The sequence below is a fragment of the Pseudophryne corroboree genome, chromosome 10 (genome assembly GCF_028390025.1).
Source record: "Pseudophryne corroboree isolate aPseCor3 chromosome 10, aPseCor3.hap2, whole genome shotgun sequence".
In the NCBI taxonomy this organism is placed as follows: domain Eukaryota; kingdom Metazoa; phylum Chordata; class Amphibia; order Anura; family Myobatrachidae; genus Pseudophryne; species Pseudophryne corroboree.
Window position 1 is genome coordinate 119,225,087 of NC_086453.1, and position 20,719 is coordinate 119,245,805.

Below are 20,719 nucleotides of genomic sequence, written 5' to 3' on the forward strand. Positions count from 1 at the left end.
ACGCAGGCTGGAAGAAGGAAGTTCCCCAGCTGCGTGGGGATTTGTGCTGGGGCAGGGTGCAGAGCAACATTCAATCTCTCACCCTGTATGGTCGGTAAGTATGTCTATATTGATGTTTTTATTTAATGTTATACATTAAATCGGAAATTAGGCTCTGAATTGTGTGTGTGCGTATGTTCGTGTGTGTGTATGTGTATATATATATATGTGTGTGTGTGTATATATATATATATATATACACACACACACACACACACACACACACACACAAACATACACATTAGTTAGACCAGCACTCACATAACTAGCATCTTGTCACCTGGTGCCCTCATCAGCTGAATAGCAATGATATACATGAGATGCAGCACTCTCTGCTGATTCAAATAAGACACAATACCACGGATACCGTATCAACGTTTCAATTCAATAGAATTGTCAACAGGATGCGAAAAACCTTTGTATGGAACTGAAACGTTGAATCGGTATCCGTGGTATTGTGTCTTATTTGAATCAGCCGAGAGTGCCGCATCGTGTTTAGGTTACAGTTAGGCTGCATGGAGGGGTGGTTAGGTTTATGAGCCCCTGGGGAGGGTTATGGTTAGGCTGTGGTGGAGGGGGAGGATTAGGTTTAGGCTGCGGGAAGGGGAGGTTAGATTTTGGCACCAACCAGTGAGGATTAGGGTTAGGCTGCAGGGGAGGGGGAGGGTTTTGACTGTGGGAAGGAAGGGTTAGGGGGGCATTGGGGAAAGGTAAGTGCCGCGATTGGTAATCTGACCGCCAGCATATCAGACCCAAACCATATGTGTATGTATATATATATATATATATATATATATATATATATATATACATATACAGTTATACACACACACATACATACATACATACATACAACGCTGGTGGCTGGCAGTAGAGAATCAGTAAGGTGCCCAGGGGCCGACCTAGGGTTTTCAAGTAGAAGAGAGAAAGAGGGTTGGGCACTCACGGGTCTTGTAACATTGGTGTAACCGCTCAAAAAGTTAGCATTCCAGGTAAAGAGACAGCCTCTGTTAACGTTTTATTTTAATTTGATAACATTTTGTGAGGACATACCAAATGCTAACTTTGTGAGCGGTTACACCAATGTTACAAGACCCGTGAGTGCCAAACTCTTATATTGGGGAAAGGTAAGTGCCGCGATTGGTATTCAATTTCTGACCGCCAGCAAATCAGACCCAAGCCATATATATATATATATCATAGAGTATTGGCGGCACTCACGGACTTGTAAGAATAAGCTCAGGTCGATACACCTGTCTTCTTTCAATGTTTTGGTTTATTTCAACCTTTGTCATTCCTGACGAAGGTTGAAATAAATAGAAACGTTGAAAGAAGACAGGTGTGTCGACCTGAGCTTATTCTTGCAAGTCCGTGAGTGCCGCCAATACTCTATGATATATTGCTTCTGCTGTGGAGGGCACCAAGCGAGGTGGAATTTATTGTGCGGGAGAACTGAGCATCTGCTTTGTATATAGTATAATTTATCCAAACTACCCGATACGCTATACTTTTAATTTTAGACCTTAGGGCCCCCGTGTCATAAGTACCCCGGGACCCCCAATGCCTTAATCCAGCTCTGCTCTGCCTGCCTTAATGTGTAAAAATGGGGACTCTGCCTGCCGTAATGTGTAAAAATGGGGACTCTGTCTGCCGTAATGTGTTAAAAGGGAGCTATGCCTGTCGTAATGTGTAAAAGGAAGCCATGTGGCCACTCCCCTTACAAGTGAAGCCTCCATTTTTGGCGCGCTCTGGCCCTGGTTTGTATAGGGGGGGGGGGGGGGGGGCTGATGCTGTTTCTTGCACACAGTGCTAAAATGTCTAGTTATGGCACTGTATATATATATATATATATATATATATATATATTTAAGGAATCCCTGCACTCTCACAGTATTAAAGCCAACTGCTGGGGTGTCTATCAGAGTCCAGCCCCTACAGAGGCCAGGCCCACAGTACAATACAGGAAATCCCACTTTCGTGGGAAAAGATAGCACTCTCCAGACTTAGTATAAATAAAGCAAAAGGTAACTTTAATGCACAGGTAATCTCACAGTTCATATGAAGTTTCAAAGCGATTTCCAACGTTTCGGTCCCTAGCGGGGCCTTTTTCAAGGAATACACAGGCAGTCAGCAATGTCAACGATGCAGCATAAAGTCAGCTTTGCAGGAGAACTGGAGACACAGATGTTGCCTCACCAGGCCCTGCTAAATACCCATCCCTATGGCACTAGACACGCCCCCAGCACGGCCGCAGGCCGTGTGGAACGCATGGCTGGAACGCAAGCGCGTCACTTCCGCTGGAAGTGGGCTGCGTCCAGGCATTAGTGACAGCAGTGTAATGAACCAGCGGTCACATGTTGCATATACATAAAACATGATGCAAAATCCGGCAATGTGTTTGTACAATACGATAGCTTTACAGAAATTGAAAGTCGACAGCTTATTTCAGGAAAATAGACAGGGGGTTATTTTCATTCATTCCCCTTGGGGCTATTGTATCAAGTCTATGAATCCACATGCTTTTCCTTTTTCTTCAGTAGTAGGGCGCGGTCTCCACCCCTGGTAGGTGGCGGTATCCAGTCAATCAGTTTGGACCTGAGATCAGAGACCTGGTGCTTGGATGTCATAAAGTGTCTGGCTACCGGCAGAACTGCCGAACCCGTGGCAATGGCTTGGTGTATAGAAGTCCTATGGTTTGCCATACGATCCCGAAAACGTCTCGTGGTCATACCCACGTAGTACAGCCTGCAGGGGCAGGTCAAAATATAGATCAGGTGGTCCATGGCACAGTGGAGTCTGAATTTAATAGCTATGGGGCGACCTGAGTGCGGATGCGGAAAATGCGAACCAGTTAGCATGGCCCTGCATGCTGTGCATCCAGTGCACTTGAAGCATCCGGGCCGTCTCTCATGCAACCAAGTAGTACTTTGTGTACCTTCATTGCCGGCCATTGGTCTCAGAAGTAACTGCTTTAAGTTAGCCGATCTACGGTAGGCCATCATAGGTGGTGAACTCCTCTTCAATTTAAGACGGTCATCAGTGGCGAGAATGGGCCAATTTCTCCGTATAGTTCCCTTGAGTTTATTGGAGACATTGTCATAAGTGGTTGTGAAGACCATCCGTTCCGGTGTATGAGTAGGCGGTGTTGTCATAATCGGTGAGTCAAACTTACTTCTAGCTTTTGCGAGGCATCTAAGGACATCTAAGGACATTCTTCTTCTCGTATCCTCGTTCCAAGAATCTTGATGTCATCTCAGACAGTTGGCTCTCCATGGTACTACTGTCAGAGTTATTATGCATAACTCGTAAAAACTGTGAGATTGGAAGATTGTCCTTGAGGGCAGGTGGGTGCTGACTGCTGGGGTGTAGCGGAGATCGCGCCCTACTACTGAAGAAAAAGGAAAGCATGTGGATTCATAGACTTGATACAATAGCCCCAAGGGGAATGAATGAAAATAACCCCCTGTCTATTTTCCTGAAATAAGCTGTCGACTTTCAATTTCTGTAAAGCTATCGTATTGTACAAACACATTGCCGGATTTTGCATCATGTTTTATGTATATGCAACATGTTTGTCTTAACATTAGAAATCGTTTAATTGCATGTTTTGATTCACTATGACTTGTGTCTAAGAGGTGCTATTATATTGATTGTCACATTCCCCACTTGTGCCTTTAAATTGTGTGTTGATATTACTCCCCATTGAGTGACCTCACCGGCCTCTGCTATACCCCAAGTAGGTGTACTGTTGCCATGGCAACAGTAGTGCCTGTCCCGGACCTGTTTAATACAGGCCGCATTTACCCACCGCTAATATTGACTATTTGTACCCCGTGTCACCGCCTATTGTTGCCCACTAGCATGTTTGCATAGCACCGCCAGCAGTTATTACTATGGCTGTGAAGTGCGGCACTGTGTACTATTGACAACTATCGCCATAGTTACATCGCGTCACCGGAAGTGACGTGATGCGCTCCAGGTGCGGTCCACACACGGACACTGACCGCTTCCTGGATACAGAGCTATTGCCGTGGACACATCGCGTCACCGGAAATGACGCGATGCGCTCCATATGAGGCGCACACACCAACAGTGACCGCTGGTTCATTACACTGCTGTCACTAATGCCTGGACGCAGCCCACTTCCGGCGGAAGTGACTCGCTTGCGTTCCAGCCATGCGTTCCAGCGTCTCGATCCCCTCCCAGTTGTCCGCAAAAGCGATCTCTGGCCTAGATCCTGCAATCTGACTCTGACGCTGACAGGTCAGACTTGGAGGAAGGGGAGGGGGACTCAGAGGGGGCAGATGCAGCTCTGTCACAGGGAATAGAGGCTCTTATAGAGGCTATCAGAAATGTTCTGCATATTTCTGATAAGGTGTCGGAGGAGTGTGAGGAATCTTATTTTAATGTAAAAAAGAAGTCCCCAGTCACTTTTCCTGCAACAAAGGAATTGAATACCCTATTTGAAGAACCATGGGTTAATCCTGATAAGAAATTTCAAATCCCTAAAAGGCTGCTCTCATCTTTTCCTTTTCCTTTTGAAGATAGGAAAAAATTGGGAAAATCCGCCCATAGTGGACGCATCAGTCTCTAGGCTGTCACAAAAGATTGTATTGCCTGTCCCTGGTGCAGCCTCCCTAAAAGACACGGGTGATCGTAAAATTGAGACTACACTCAAATCATTGTACACAGCTGCTGGGGTGGCCCAAAGACCCACTAATGCATGTGCGTGGATCACAAAAGCCATTGCTAAATGGTCAGGTAACCTAACTGAGGGGTTAGATTCCTTGCCTAGGGGAGATGTTGTTTTACTCCTGCAGCATATACAGGACTCTGCAAACTTTATTGTGGAGGCCATAAAAGCTTAGCACATGCATCACCGCTATGACAGTGTCGGCACATAGAGGCTTGTGGCTACGCCAGTGGACTGCTGACACAGACTCAAGGAAAGGTGTGGAAGGCCTACCATTCACGGGAGAGGCCTTGTTTGGAGATGAACTAGACAAATGGATCTCCAAAGCTACTGCAGGCAAGTCTATGTATCTTCCTTCCACAGCCCCCCAACCAAGAAGACTTATTCAGCTTCTAAGTTGCAATCCTTTCAGACGGCCAAATTCAAGGGCAAATCCAGAGGTGCTTCTATGTCCTCCAGTGGCGCAAGAGGTAAACCACACAAACCAGCAACTGCATGTGCTCAGGAACAGAGCTCAGGCTCTGCTTCCTCAAAGCCTTCAGCATGACGGTGGACCGCAATGCGTGGAAGGCTGTCAGGTGGGAGCACGACTACGATTCTTCAGTCAGATTTGGTCAAGTTCGTGTCAGGATCCCTGGGTCATTGAATCTTATTTGCCAGGGCTACAGACTGGAGTTCCAAGAGCTCCCACCTCACAGATTCCTCAAATCAGGCTTACCAGTTTCACAAGAGGCGAGTATAACTTTACAGCATGCCATCCAAAAACTGGTACAGACTCAAGTCATTGTTCCATTTCAACCTCATCTGCAAAACAAGGGGTACTATTCCAACCTGTTTATAGTACCACAGCTGGACGGTTCGGTAAGGCCGATTCTGAACCTCAAGTCGTTGAATCCGTACTTACAAGTGTTCAAATTCAAGATGGAGTCTCTGAGAGCGGTAATCTCAGGTCTGGAGGAGGGGGAATTCCTATTGTCTCTGGACATCAAGGATGCATACCTTCACATTCCATTCTGGCCTCCTCATCAGGCTAACCTACAGTTTGCACTGCAGGATTGTCACTACCAGTTCCAGGTCCTGCCATTTGGTCTCTCCACGGCACTGAGGGTGTTCACCAAGATGATGGCAGAGATGATGTTTCTACTCCACAAACAGGGAGAGAACATAATTCCTTACCTGGATGATCTCCTGATAAAAGCACCGTCTAGGGAAAGGTTGCTGGACAGCATTGGTCTCTCAACCAAACTCCTCCAGGATCACGGGTGATTTCTAAACCTTCCAAAATCTCACCTGGAGCCAACACAAAGGCTTCCATTCCTGGGAATGATACTGGACACAGAGTCGCAGAAAGTGTTCCTTCCATTGGAAAAGGCATTGGTAATCCAGTCGATGGTTCGGGATGTCCTGAAGCCAACCCGGATATCGGTGCATCTATACATTTGCCTTCTGGGGAAAATGGCGCTTCAATATGGAAGGTTTCACGCAAGACCCTTACAGCTCGATCTATTGGACAAATGTCCCGGATCACATCTTCACAAGCACCAGAGGAACTGTCTGTCGCCAAAAGCCAGGAACTCCCTTCTGTGGTGGCTACAGACTTCTCACCTCATCGAGGGTCGCAGGTTTGGAATTAAGAACTGGATTCTGTTAACCACAGACGAAAGCCTCAGAGGTTGGGGATCAGTCACCCAGGGGGTGCAGATTCAAGGAAGATGGTCAAGTCAGGAAATCATCCTTCCAATCAACATTCTTGAACTCAGGGCCATATACAACGCCCTTCGGCAGGCCTCACATCTTCTTCAAGATCGGGCCATTCAGGTCCAGTCGGACAATGTGACGGCGGTGATGTACATAAACCGACAGGGCAGAACGAAAAAGCATAGCAGCAATGTCGGAGGTGTCATGAATTCTCCTCTGGGCAGAAAAAAACATTGTGGCGCTGTCAGCGGTCTTCATTCTGGGAGTAGACAACTTGGAAGCAGACTTCCTCAGAAGACACGACCTGCACCCGGGGGAGTGGAGCAGTCACCCGGAAGTGTTCAGGTGCTTGACACGTCGATGGGGATATCCACGGATCGACATGATGGCCTCTCATCTCAACAAGAAACTCAGGCGGTATTGTTCCAGGCCGAGAGACCCACAGGCAGTGGCGGTAGACACCCTGATGACTCCATGGATTTATCAGATGGTGTATGTGTTTCCTTCACTTCCACTGATCCCAAGAATTCTAAAGCAAATAAAAAGGGAAAAGGTTCAAGCAATACTCATTGCTCTGAACTGGCAAAGAAGGGCCTTGTATGCGGACCTTCTGGAGATGCTCCTCGAAGATCCGTAACCTCTACCTCTTCGCGAGGATCATCTGCAACAGGGCCCGTTCATCTATCAGGACTTACAGTGGCTACATTTGACGGCATGGAAGTTGAACAGCTGATTCTAGCCAAGAAAGGGATCCCTAACAAGGTTATCCCGACTATGATCCAAGCCAGGAAGGGGGTAATGTCTTAGTATTACCATCATATTTGGAAGAAATACGGCTCTTGGTGTGAGAGCAGAAATTATTCTGCGGGGGAATTTCATCTGGGACGTTTCCTGCTTTTTCTGCAGGCAGGTGTGGATGTGGAACAAACAAAGAGGAAGGGGGGTGCAACTGCAAATCCCCACCCCCAAATTCCCTTCCGCACACTGAAAGTTACCTGTAACCATCCCTGAATCTATCTGGTAATAAAATTCAGAGAATTCGTCACAAATGTTTGCAAACACATGTTTAGCTGCTGGCCACTTCACGGCTTCTCTGATACAGCAGTCCTAACTACTTGATAGCAGTGCCCACATTGGGCCATGTAATTTGTCACAGTACGCCTCATAATAAAGGCCATTGTGGATGTGGGCCTACGTCTGGGCTCCATAAAAGTCCAGATTTCGGCCTTGTCCATTTTCTTTCAAAGACAATTGGCTTCTCTCCCTGAGGTATAGACTTTCTTGAAAGGTGTTCTGCACATCTAACCTCCATTTGTGCCTCACACGGCACCTTGGGATCTCAATGTGGTGCTGCAGTTCCTCCAATCGGACTGGTTTGAACTGTTACAGGAGGTGGACGTAAAATATCTTACGTGGAAGACAGTCATACTGTTGGACTTGGCTTCAGCAAGACGTGTGTTGGAGCTGGGGGCTTTGTCTCACAAAAGTCCCTATTTAATTTTCCATGAGGACAGAGCTGAACTCAGAACTCGTTAGCAATTTCTTCCTAAAGTGGTGTCTACGTTTCACATCAACCAACCTATTGTGGTTCCGGTTGTTACCAACACCTCTGCTACTTCAAAGTCTTTGGATATTGTGAGGGCATTGAAGGTGTATGTAAAGCGAACAGCTCGTCACAGAAATTCGGACTCGCTGTTTGTTCTTTATGATCCCAATAAAATTGGGTGTCCTGCTTCAGAGCAGACAATTGCACACTGGAATAAGCAGGCTGGATCAGGCTCACTATCCAGCATGCTTATTCCATGGCAGGTTTGCCATGTCCAAAATCAGTACAGGCCCACTCTACTAGGTCAGTGGGTTCTTCCTGGGCAGCTGCCCGGGGTGTCTCGGCTTTACAGCTCTGCCGAGCAGCTACTTGGTCAGGTTCAAACACGTTTGCTAAGTTCTACAAGTTCGATACTTTGGCCTCTGAGGACCTTCAGTTTGGTCAATCAGTTCTGCAGGAACCCCAGCACTCTCCCACTCGGTTTGGGGGCTTTGGTACATCCCCATGGTACTAAATGGAACCCCAGTATCCTCTACGACGTAAGAGAAAATAGGATTTTAATTACCTACCGGTAAATCCTTTTCTTGTAGTCCATAGAGGATACTGGGTGCCCGCCCGGTGCTTCGTTTTTAATGCACTGTTACTTAGTTAAGTAATGTTGGTTCAGCCGTTACTGTTCCTGTTTTCAAGTTTGGTTAGCTTGACTTTCCTCTTGTTGTGTGTGCTGGTTCGGAATCTCACCACTATGCTGATCTATCCTTCTCTCAAAGTATGTCCGTCTCCTCGGGCACAGTTTCCTAGACTGAGTCTGGTAGGAGGGGCATAGAGGGAGGAGCCAGCCCACACTATCAAATTCTTAAAGTGCCCATGGCTCCTAGTGGACCCGTCTACACCCCATTGTGCTAAATGGAACCCCAGTATCCTCTACGGACTACTAGATAAGGATTTACCGGTAGGTTATTAAAATCCTTTTATTTCTATGCCTGATTGTCCAGCCCTTATTTTGATGCACTTTAGGACTATTGCACTTTATGGAATATAAAAGTTAATTGCTGTGAAAAGCATTTGGATGTTGCTGGCTTTTTTCTATACGTCTTGCTATCACAAGACTAGAGAAAATGATGTTGAATATCCTCCAAACTCTATATAAGGAATATGGGTGGTCTGGAATAAAATTTATCAAGGTGTTTTTTTTTTTATTATTTAAAACAGAGTCCATATCATATTAGAAAATGCATTAAAAGAAATAAAATATTTTTAAAAACACAGATAATTAAAAAAGATAAATATCTGTGTTTTTAATTATCTGTGTTTTTAAAATATTTTATTTCTTTTGATGCATTTTCTAATATGGTAGACTCTGCTTTAATAACAAAAAAAAACCCTTGTTAAATTTTATTTCTGACCACCCATATTCCTTATATAGAGTTTGTAGGCTATTTATCACCATGTTCTCTAATCTTGTTGACACCATTGGTCGCTTAAACCCTTATTACCGATTATCACATGCTCTTTTTACAGTAACTCCCCATTAGTGTATACTTAAGAGACAGTTGACGCCCTTGAAATTTGGGAGTGTCTGTGAACTAAAATAGAACGGTTAGATATATTCTCACAGGTGGCGCTGCATTCTCTTGTTTTCACACACATATATATATATATATATATATATATATATATATATATATATGGAAAATAAAAGGTGAGAATAGGCGCCTCCTAGTGTAGTATTAAATGTATGATATGACCATCACCCTTAGTATCACCCTGTAAAGTGGAACTGTACCGTATATGGTGGAATTCCAACCACCTTTAAAATAGCATAGGGTCACAATCTGAGCGACGTCATCAGTGATGTTCTATTAATGTTCCTCCTTCTTGTTGCTCACATGGTCAGAATAAAAGTGGAAAAAGGACCGATAGTGTAGTACTTTTTACACAACAATACACATTTATTTGGAACTAGTCCGACAGTAAAAACATTGCCCGTACCATATAATAAATTAAAAACAGCTTATCTGTATTTTAAGTCGTCCATACGTGTAAACACTCAACGCATTTCGTCCTACGCAATCAGCCTGGACTTCCTCAGGAGAGTGATGATAGTGAATGTGTGGACACATATTTATACCCCTCTTAATTAATTCAATTACACATGAAATTGATGTTTTTCCTGGTTTACCGGAAGTGACGTCATTTCCGTCAGTAAAAATTTATCTATTAGTATTATTTCAAAGCGCATATTGCGCCAAGCACATGATTCTCAGGTTCATGTGTTTGGCCAGATGTGTGCTGCCTGTTTGAAGCGGTTATTATGCCCCCGTCCGCCGTGACCGCCGGAAGTCACGGACAGATCGGAGCAGTGATGTCCGCCCTCTCTCAAACTGGCTTCACGGAGCCCAGTACGCATGCGCCTGCCAGGTCAGTCACAGTGCTGCCCGTCGTCGCCGCGTATAGGCTCTTTCCGTCAGTGAGATCTGTCTATTGTACGGCGCCATTTTACCGAAGACTGTGTACTAATATAATACCTGATACGGGTAACAGATAGATAATAATAGAAAACAGGGATTATAAATATGTGTCCCGTGCTACTGGTTAATTATGGGGAAAGATTAAAAAGCATTGTGAATGGAAAATCTTTTCCTATATTATCTGTGAACGGATTACCGCAATTTATATAAGTGCAATATTCAAAGTGCTTGTGCAAGATACATATACTTCTTAAAATATAGTGCACAGTTTTATAATATTCAAAGTGCCTGTGCAGTGAGACTTGTGCATACTTCGATTAATTGTCCAATGTGCATATACTAAAAACATAGTGAGCATAGTGTTTATAAATTTAAAGTGACAGTGCAGATTAAAATGAAATTAGAACTATCTATAAAAAATATTAAAACAATGGATTTAGAGAAAAGGTGCTATTTCATAATTGTCATTAAGACCTCTTGGTGCCAGAGTTTTTAATTCATATATCCAGTGCATTTCCCGCTGTGAGAGTTTTTTCTCTCGATCGCCTCCTCTTCGTCCCATATGGACTATTTCAAGTGTTCTGATTGTGAGGCCTTTTGGATCAGATCCATGACACAATTTAAAATGCTTGGGTACCGAATGATGTTCCTGTTTATTTTTAATGCTTCTGATATGTTCTTGGATACGTAATTTTAATTGTCTCTTAGTTTTCCCTATGTACCTAAGTTTACAAGGGCATTCGAGCATGTATATTACCCAAGATGTGTTGCATGTTGCTCGATCCTTTGAAAAGTATGTTTTGGAACCATCTGTATTAGAGAAAGATTTTGTATGAGGGTTCACAAATTGACAGATATTGCAGTGCTGACATTTGACAAGTCCCTTTATATCCAAAAAATTATTTCTATCTTTTTCATGTTGGATAGGAAGCAGCATGCTCGGTGCAAGATGGTCTTTTAAATTCTTTGCTTTTCTAAAAACCACCTGTGGTTTATCTGGTAAAATTGAGCTTAAAATGGTGTCTGTATGTAGGATCCCCCAATGTTTGTTTAAAATGCTCCGAATTTTCTTGTCCTGACAGTTAAAAGATGTAATAAAATTCAGCCCTTGGTTTTGTTTGTCTTTGACCCTATATTCCAAAAGATCCTGTCAGTCTGTAGCGTGAGTCCTGATTTGTGCTTCTTCCACTAGAGTCTTGGGATAACCCCTCTCTAAAAAGCGTTCTCCATATAGAGTTAGTTGTTCCTCCGTATCCTCTGATTTCGTACAGTTTCTTTTTATTCTACAGAATTGTGAATATGGAGTGTTCGTCTTCCATTTGGTTGCATGTCCGCTCTTATAGTGTATATATGAATTGGTATCTACCTGTTTGATGTAATTCTTTGTTATTACTTCAGTATCTTTACTGCTTAAAATCAAGTCCAAGTATTCAATTTCTGTTGCACTCACTTTGTAGGTAAAGGATAAATTGTAATCGTTCCTTTCCAAATGTGTCATGAAATCAATAAAACACTCCCTAGTTCCATCCCAAACTAAAAGTATGTCATCTATATAACGTTTGTACACAACAATATGTTTAAAATAAGGATTATTACTATATACAAATTTCTGTTCCCAGCTCCCCATGTGCAGGTTGGCGAAGCTGGGTGCGAAAACAGTGCCCATCGCTGTTCCGCAAATTTGTAAATAAAATTTCTCTAAAAATTTAAAATAATTGTGTTTAAGTATAAAATCCATAAATTTGCATATAAGTTCTTTATGTGCACTGTCCAAGGTGTCATCCTTATCCAAAAATTCTTTGCAAGATTCTATCCCTTTTTCCTGTGATATGGATGTATACAGGGATTGGACATCGATTGTTATCCATAAATATTCTTGTTTCCATTTAAAAGTTTCTAAAAATTGTAGCAGTGATGTTGTGTCTTTGACATACGAGTCTAACTTTGGAACATATTTTTTTTTAAAAACCTCAACATATTCAGATAAATTCGCAGTTAATGAGCCGATGCCTGCCAGAATTGGCCTACCTGGAGGATCAATCAACCGTTTATGTATTTTGGGCAAATAATAAAAATAGATAAAATGGGATGGTTGGTTATTAAAAATTGATATTCATCTTTCGTTATAGTTTCTTGATGTAAAGCTGTAATCAACATGGATCTGAGTTCTTCCACATAGATCTCCGTGGGGTCTGCGGATAATTCTCTATATGAATCTGTGTCTCCTAGTAGACGATATGCTTCATTCTCATATTGGATACGGTTCATAACTACCAAGCCTCCTCCTTTGTCTGCTTGGCGTATCACGATCTGTTTGTTGTTTTTCAGATCTTTCAATGCTTTTTTCTCAAAATTGGATAAATTAGTTTTTGTGTTTGGTTTGAGTAACTCAAAGTCCTTTTTAACTAGTTCGTAAAAAAGGTCAATTTGATTACTCCTTGACTCAAGTGGATAGTATTTTGATTGAGGTCTGAGCCCTGACTTAGATCCAGCTTCAGGATTTCCATTTTGGCTGCTAGCCTTCTTCTGAAAATGTCTCTTCAATGTAAGCTTTCTTACAAATTTGTTTAAATCAGTGAACGCTTCAAAGTCATCCATCTGGGATGTGGGAGCAAAAGAAAGTCCTTTGGACAATAATGTCCTTTTGGCATGGGTTAAGACATAATCGGACAAGTTAAAAATCCCCTTTTCCCCCATCGCTGGGGTGTCTAATGTCTGAGGTTTCTTCTTTTTTTGTAATCGCTTAGAGCCCCCCCTTCTTCCTCTTCGAACCTTCTTTTTAGGGGTGATGCTCTCTGTATTGTTTCTTTGACATAGGGATCCCGCCTCACCCTTTGTTCTGAGGCTGTTGGGGATAAAAAAACCTCAGCATCTGTCTCCGAATGTAGTCTGCTAAGGGCTGAGTATCTGTTCTGAGTTTCAAATTTCACCTTTCCTGGTGTTCTAGGTTTATAGAATCCATTGTCCTTATAGTTTCTTTGTTTCTGTGGGATGGTTCGCTAATTTTGGTGTCTTTGATTGGAAAGGTCCCGTTTCCTAAGATCTTCCGGGTCTCTAAATCCATTCCATTTCTTTACTCTACCGTTCATATAGTCATTTTTATCCCGTTGATACTTCCTTTCTTTTAGGGTTACAACTTCATCCTCAATTTTTTCCAGTTTCTTCACCAGAACAATCTCGTTGATCTTGTAATCTTCTTTCCCCTTGTATGGTTCCATGGCAACTTCCTCCTTCTTAATATCTTCTTCAAGTGCGACTAGTTCTCTCTTTTTCTCTTCAATGATTAAGCTCATGAGTTTAGTTGAACAATCATGTAAAATTGTGTCCCAATTTTTCATAAAGTTATCATTTTGTGTATTAAAAGTGGGTTGTTTAAATACCCTCAGTCCCCGTGGTACTCTATTTACTTTAATATACTGCTCTAAAACGGTAATGTCCCACCAGGTTTTTAGTTCCTTGGTGAACAATTTTTCTATGTTCCAGAATTTATCATCCAAACCTTCTTTTACTCGTGGTGTAGGTTCGTTATTCTCATTAAAAATCCTTTGACATATGTCTCCTCTCTTTGATCCCCCTAACTGTGATCTGAGGGTATTCATTTTATTTGAGAGGTGAAGGAGAAGGTAGCAGCCTTATACCCTGAAGAACAATAATTTTCTGCTAGTGGTGGTGGTAAATGGCGCTGAGTCCTTCTTAAAACGACCTATCCTTTTCTCAATGATAAATTTCCAGTGTCTAAAATACACTCCCCCAATATTCTATTTCGTGGGGTGGCAGCCCTTTTCTCCAGTGGTTAGCTGTTCAAGCCCACCAATTGTAAGTCTGGAAAATAAAAGGTGAGAATAGGCGCCTCCTAGTGTAGTATTAAATGTATGATATGACCATCACCCTTAGTATCACCCTGTAAAGTGGAACTGTACCGTATATGGTGGAATTCCAACCACCTTTAAAATAGCATAGGGTCACAATCTGAGCGACGTCATCAGTGATGTTCTATTAATGTTCCTCCTTCTTGTTGCTCACATGGTCAGAATAAAAGTGGAAAAAGGACCGATAGTGTAGTACTTTTTACACAACAATACACATTTATTTGGAACTAGTCCGACAGTAAAAACATTGCCCGTACCATATAATAAATTAAAAACAGCTTATCTGTATTTTAAGTCGTCCATACGTGTAAACACTCAACGCGTTTCGTCCTACGCAATCAGCCTGGACTTCCTCAGGAGTGTGATGATAGTGAATGTGTGGACACATATTTATACCCCTCTTAATTAATTCAATTACACATGAAATTGATGTTTTTCCTGGTTTACCGGAAGTGACGTCATTTCCGTCAGTAAAAATTTATCTATTAGTATTATTTCAAAGCGCATATTGCGCCAAGCACATGATTCTCAGGTTCATGTGTTTGGCCAGATGTGTGCTGCCTGTTTGAAGCGGTTATTATGCCCCCGTCCGCCGTGACCGCCGGAAGTCACGGACAGATCGGAGCAGTGATGTCCGCCCTCTCTCAAACTGGCTTCACGGAGCCCAGTACGCATGCGCCTGCCAGGTCAGTCACAGTGCTGCCCGTCGTCGCCGCGTATAGGCTCTTTCCGTCAGTGAGATCTGTCTATTGTACGGCGCCATTTTACCGAAGACTGTGTACTAATATAATACCTGATACGGGTAACAGATAGATAATAGAAAACAGGGATTATAAATATGTGTCCCGTGCTACTGGTTAATTATGGGGAAAGATTAAAAAGCATTGTGAATGGAAAATCTTTTCCTATATTATCTGTGAACGGATTGCCGCAATTTATATAAGTGCAATATTCAAAGTGCTTGTGCAAGATACATATACTTCTTAAAATATAGTGCACAGTTTTATAATATTCAAAGTGCCTGTGCAGTGAGACTTGTGCATACTTCGATTAATTGTCCAATGTGCATATACTAAAAACATAGTGAGCATAGTGTTTATAAATTTAAAGTGACAGTGCAGATTAAAATGAAATTAGAACTATCTATAAAAAATATTAAAACAATGGATTTAGAGAAAAGGTGCTATTTCATAATTGTCATTAAGACCTCTTGGTACCAGAGTTTTTAATTCATATATCCAGTGCATTTCCCGCTGTGAGAGTTTTTTCTCTCGATCGCCTCCTCTTCGTCCCATATGGACTATTTCAAGTGTTCTGATTGTGAGGCCTTTTGGATCAGATCCATGACACAATTTAAAATGCTTGGGTACCGAATGATGTTCCTGTTTATTTTTAATGCTTCTGATATGTTCTTGGATACGTAATTTTAATTGTCTCTTAGTTTTCCCTATGTACCTAAGTTTACAAGGGCATTCGAGCATGTATATTACCCAAGATGTGTTGCATGTTGCTCGATCCTTTGAAAAGTATGTTTTGGAACCATCTGTATTAGAGAAAGATTTTGTATGAGGGTTCACAAATTGACAGATATTGCAGTGCTGACATTTGACAAGTCCCTTTATATCCAAAAAATTATTTCTATCTTTTTCATGTTGGATAGGAAGCAGCATGCTCGGTGCAAGATGGTCTTTTAAATTCTTTGCTTTTCTAAAAACCACCTGTGGTTTTTAGAGAGGGGTTATCCCAAGACTCTAGTGGAAGAAGCACAAATCAGGACTCACGCTACAGACCGACAGGATCTTTTGGAATATAGGGTCAAAGACAAACAAAACCAAGGGCTGAATTTTATTACATCTTTTAACTGTCAGGACAAGAAAATTCGGGGCATTTTAAACAAACATTGGGGGATCCTACATACAGACACCATTTTAAGCTCAATTTTACCAGATAAACCACAGGTGGTTTTTAGAAAAGCAAAGAATTTAAAAGACCATCTTGCACCGAGCATGCTGCTTCCTATCCAACATGAAAAAGATAGAAATAATTTTTTGGATATAAAGGGACTTGTCAAATGTCAGCACTGCAATATCTGTCAATTTGTGAACTCTCATACAAAATCTTTCTCTGATACAGATGGTTCCAAAACATACTTTTCAAAGGATCGAGCAACATGCAACACATCTTGGGTAATATACATGCTCGAATGCCCTTGTAAACTTAGGTACATAGGGAAAACTAAGAGACAATTAAAATTACGTATCCAAGAACATATCAGAAGCATTAAAAATAAACAGGAACATCATTCGGTATCCAAGCATTTTAAATTGTGTCATGGATCTGATCCAAAAGGCCTCACAATCAGAACACTTGAAATAGTCCATATGGGACGAAGAGGAGGCGATCGAGAGAAAAAACTCTCACAGCGGGAAATGCACTGGATATATGAATTAAAAACTCTGGCACCAAGAGGTCTTAATGACAATTATGAAATAGCACCTTTTCTCTAAATCCATTGTTTTAATATTTTTTATAGATAGTTCTAATTTCATTTTAATCTGCACTGTCACTTTAAATTTATAAACACTATGCTCACTATGTTTTTAGTATATGCACATTGGACAATTAATCGAAGTATGCACAAGTCTCACTGCACAGGCACTTTGAATATTATAAAACTGTGCACTATATTTTAAGAAGTATATGTATCTTGCACAAGCACTTTGAATATTGCACTTATATAAATTGCGGTAATCCGTTCACAGATAATATAGGAAAAGATTTTCCATTCACAATGCTTTTTAATCTTTCCCCATAATTAACCAGTAGCACGGGACACATATTTATAATCCCTGTTTTCTATTATTATCTATCTGTTACCCGTATCAGGTATTATATTAGTACACAGTCTTCGGTAAAATGGCGCCGTACAATAGACAGATCTCACTGACGGAAAGAGCCTATACGCGGCGACGACGGGCAGCACTGTGACTGACCTGGCAGGCGCATGCGTACTGGGCTCCGTGAAGCCAGTTTGAGAGAGGGCGGACATCACTGCTCCGATCTGTCCGTGACTTCCGGCGGTCACGGCGGACGGGGGCATAATAACCGCTTCAAACAGGCAGCACACATCTGGCCAAACACATGAACCTGAGAATCATGTGCTTGGCGCAATATGCGCTTTGAAATAATACTAATAGATAAATTTTTACTGACGGAAATGACGTCACTTCCGGTAAACCAGGAAAAACATCAATTTCATGTGTAATTGAATTAATTAAGAGGGGTATAAATATGTGTCCACACATTCACTATCATCACACTCCTGAGGAAGTCCAGGCTGATTGCGTAGGACGAAACGCGTTGAGTGTTTACACGTATGGACGACTTAAAATACAGATAAGCTGTTTTTAATTTATTATATGGTACGGGCAATGTTTTTACTGTCGGACTAGTTCCAAATAAATGTGTATTGTTGTGTAAAAAGTACTACACTATCGGTCCTTTTTCCACTTTTATTCTGACCATGTGAGCAACAAGAAGGAGGAACATTAATAGAACATCACTGATGACGTCGCTCAGATTGTGACCCTATGCTATTTTAAAGGTGGTTGGAATTCCACCATATACGGTACAGTTCCACTTTACAGGGTGATACTAAGGGTGATGGTCATATCATACATTTAATACTACACTAGGAGGCGCCTATTCTCACCTTTTATTTTCCAGACTTACAATTGGTGGGCTTGAACAGCTAACCACTGGAGAAAAGGGCTGCCACCCCACGAAATAGAATATTGGGGGAGTGTATTTTAGACACTGGAAATTTATCATTGCGAAAAGGATAGGTCGTTTTAAGAAGGACTCAGCGCCATTTACCACCACCACTAGCATATATATATATATATATATATATATATATGTTTGTCCTGTTATACATTCAGACACCACAGCACTGATTGGGATGAAACCAATGCAAGGTGGTCCAGTTGGATCCTGGCTAGGGTTTAGGGGGGTTAGGGTCCCGGTCGGACCTCACGGCGGAATGCGCCGGACAGAACTCTCATCCAGGGAGCCTGTTCTGGCCCTTCCATTGAATAGATATTGAAGAAAACTCCACTAAGTGGTAACATTGGATCCCAGAAGACATACTAGGGGTTTATGGTCGGTTGGACCTCATGGCAGAATGTGCTGGGCTGAACTTTGACCCACGGTGCCTGTTCTGGACCTTCCACTGGATGGATCTGGAAGAAAACTCCACCAATTAGGATGAATTCAATGTGAGGTGGTCTAGTTGGATCATAATCAGATTTTAATGTGGTTAGGGTCCTGGCCGGATCTCTCAGTGTAATGCGCCGGGCAGAAATTTTACCAAGGGAGCCTGTTCTGGGCCTTCCACTGGATCGATTTCGTAAAAAAACTTCACTAAGTTCAACTTCACTAACTTCACATTGGATCGCAGAAGACATACTAGGGGTTTATGGTCGGTTGGCCTTCATGGCAGAATGCGCTGGACTGAACTTTGACCCATGGTGCCTGTTCTGGACCTTCCACTGGATGGATCTGGAAGAAAACTGCACCAATTAGGATGAATTCAATGTGAGGTGGTCTAGTTGGATCATAATCAGATTTTAATGGGGTTAGGGTCCTGGCCGGATCTCACAGTGTAATGCGCCGGGCAAAAATTATACCAACGGAGCCTGTTCTGGGCCTTCCACTGGATGGATTTGGTAAAAAATGTCACAGAGTGGTAACAATGGATCACAGAAGACATACTAGGGGTTTGGGGTCGGTCGGACCTCATGGCGGAACGCGCCGGGTAGAACTTTGACCACCGGAGCCTGTTCTGGGTCTTCCACTGGATGGATTTGGAAGAAAACTGCACCAGCTGGGAAGAAACCAATGTGAGGTGGTCTAGTTGGATCCTAACCAGGTTTTACTGTGGTAAGGGTCCTGGTCGGACCTCATTGTGTAGTGGGCCGGGCATAAATTTGACCCTGGGAGACTGTTCTGGGCCTTCCACTTGATGGATTTGGAAGAAACCTTCACAGATTGGTAACAATGGATCCCAGAAGACATACTAGGGGGCTGGGGTCAGTCGGGCCTCATGGCGGAATGTTGCGGGCAGAACTTTGACCCAGGGAGACTGTTCTAGGCCTTCCACTGGATGGATTTGGAAGAAAATTTCACAGAGTGGTAACATTGGATCCTAGAAGACATACTAGGTGGTTGAGGTCAGTCGGACCTCACAGCAGAATGCGCCAGGGAGCCTATTATGGGCCTTCCACTGGATGGATTTGAAAGAAAACGTCACAGAGTCGTAACATTGGATCTCAGAAGACATACTGGGGGTCCCAGTCTGACCTCCCGTTGCTGTATGCTGGGCAGAACTTTGGCCCGGGGAACCTGTTCTGGGCCTTCCACTGGATGGATTTTGAAGAAAACTTTAATGACCTGAAATAACTGAGAAAAATGGAGGTGGGAAAACAAAAAAGGTTGTGTACCCAAAAGCCTTGGAATAGAGCAACATTGACAACAGAAGGAAAACTGTAAACCCATCTTGCAATGAAAAAAGTGCTAATAAAACTGAACAGAAAGAAATCTGGGAATCAGGGCTGCTGGCAACACCCCAAAATCAAAAACAACATTGGGCAGCCACCTCATGGGTGTATTGGAAGTGCTACTAAGCAACTTATTATTTTTAATATGTTGTCAGTTACATCCAACACACTGATAAATTAATAACTAGAAAATGTAATCCTGCGCAACGCCACAGCACCAGCTCTCACAGAGACACTGCTCACAGGAAAGCAGCACATCACTGCCTAACTATGACACACCCTTCTGACTGAAAATTTTTACAAAATGTCAAATTTAACACATAACTCAAATGACGACATATCAGACCTTATCAAACATGACTTGTACAATCATGGTTTATTCCCTGAGAAGCCACTTCAGAATCAGCCAACAGTGAGTGTTTAATTCAATTGCGCTGTTCATTTTAATACATAAATATTTAACTGTATAGGTCAAACTAAACAGCCTACTATGAACTATTTTTCTTCCCATTCTGTATCATCGCCAAGTAGAACTATTTTGTCACAACAAGGATCATTTTATAAGATAGATATACCACATTTGGGTGTGCAGTAACGCTCTAATTTAAGCACGCCTTGGGTAGTTGAATGCATTTGGCCTTTGGCCTCGTGCGTCACAACACACACCAAGGCATGCATTTATCAGAGCATGACCACACACCCAAATGTGGTATATCTATTACTTATACTGATATGACACTATAGTAGGTAATATAATAAGTCACGTTCACAGGTGCGGATAAGCAGCATTGAAAGTGTACTTACTATAATGGGGGTCATTACGAGTTGTTCTCTCAGTAAATTTC

At 42.4% G+C, this 20,719-nt stretch overlaps 1 protein-coding gene across 1 annotated transcript in view; it reads right to left on the minus strand.

Annotated features, from left to right (window-relative positions):
* The window catches only part of PRKCG (protein kinase C gamma), a 948,319-nt gene that overhangs the window by 12,420 nt on the left and 915,180 nt on the right, over positions 1–20,719 (minus strand). The gene's annotated exons all lie outside the window — the stretch shown is intronic.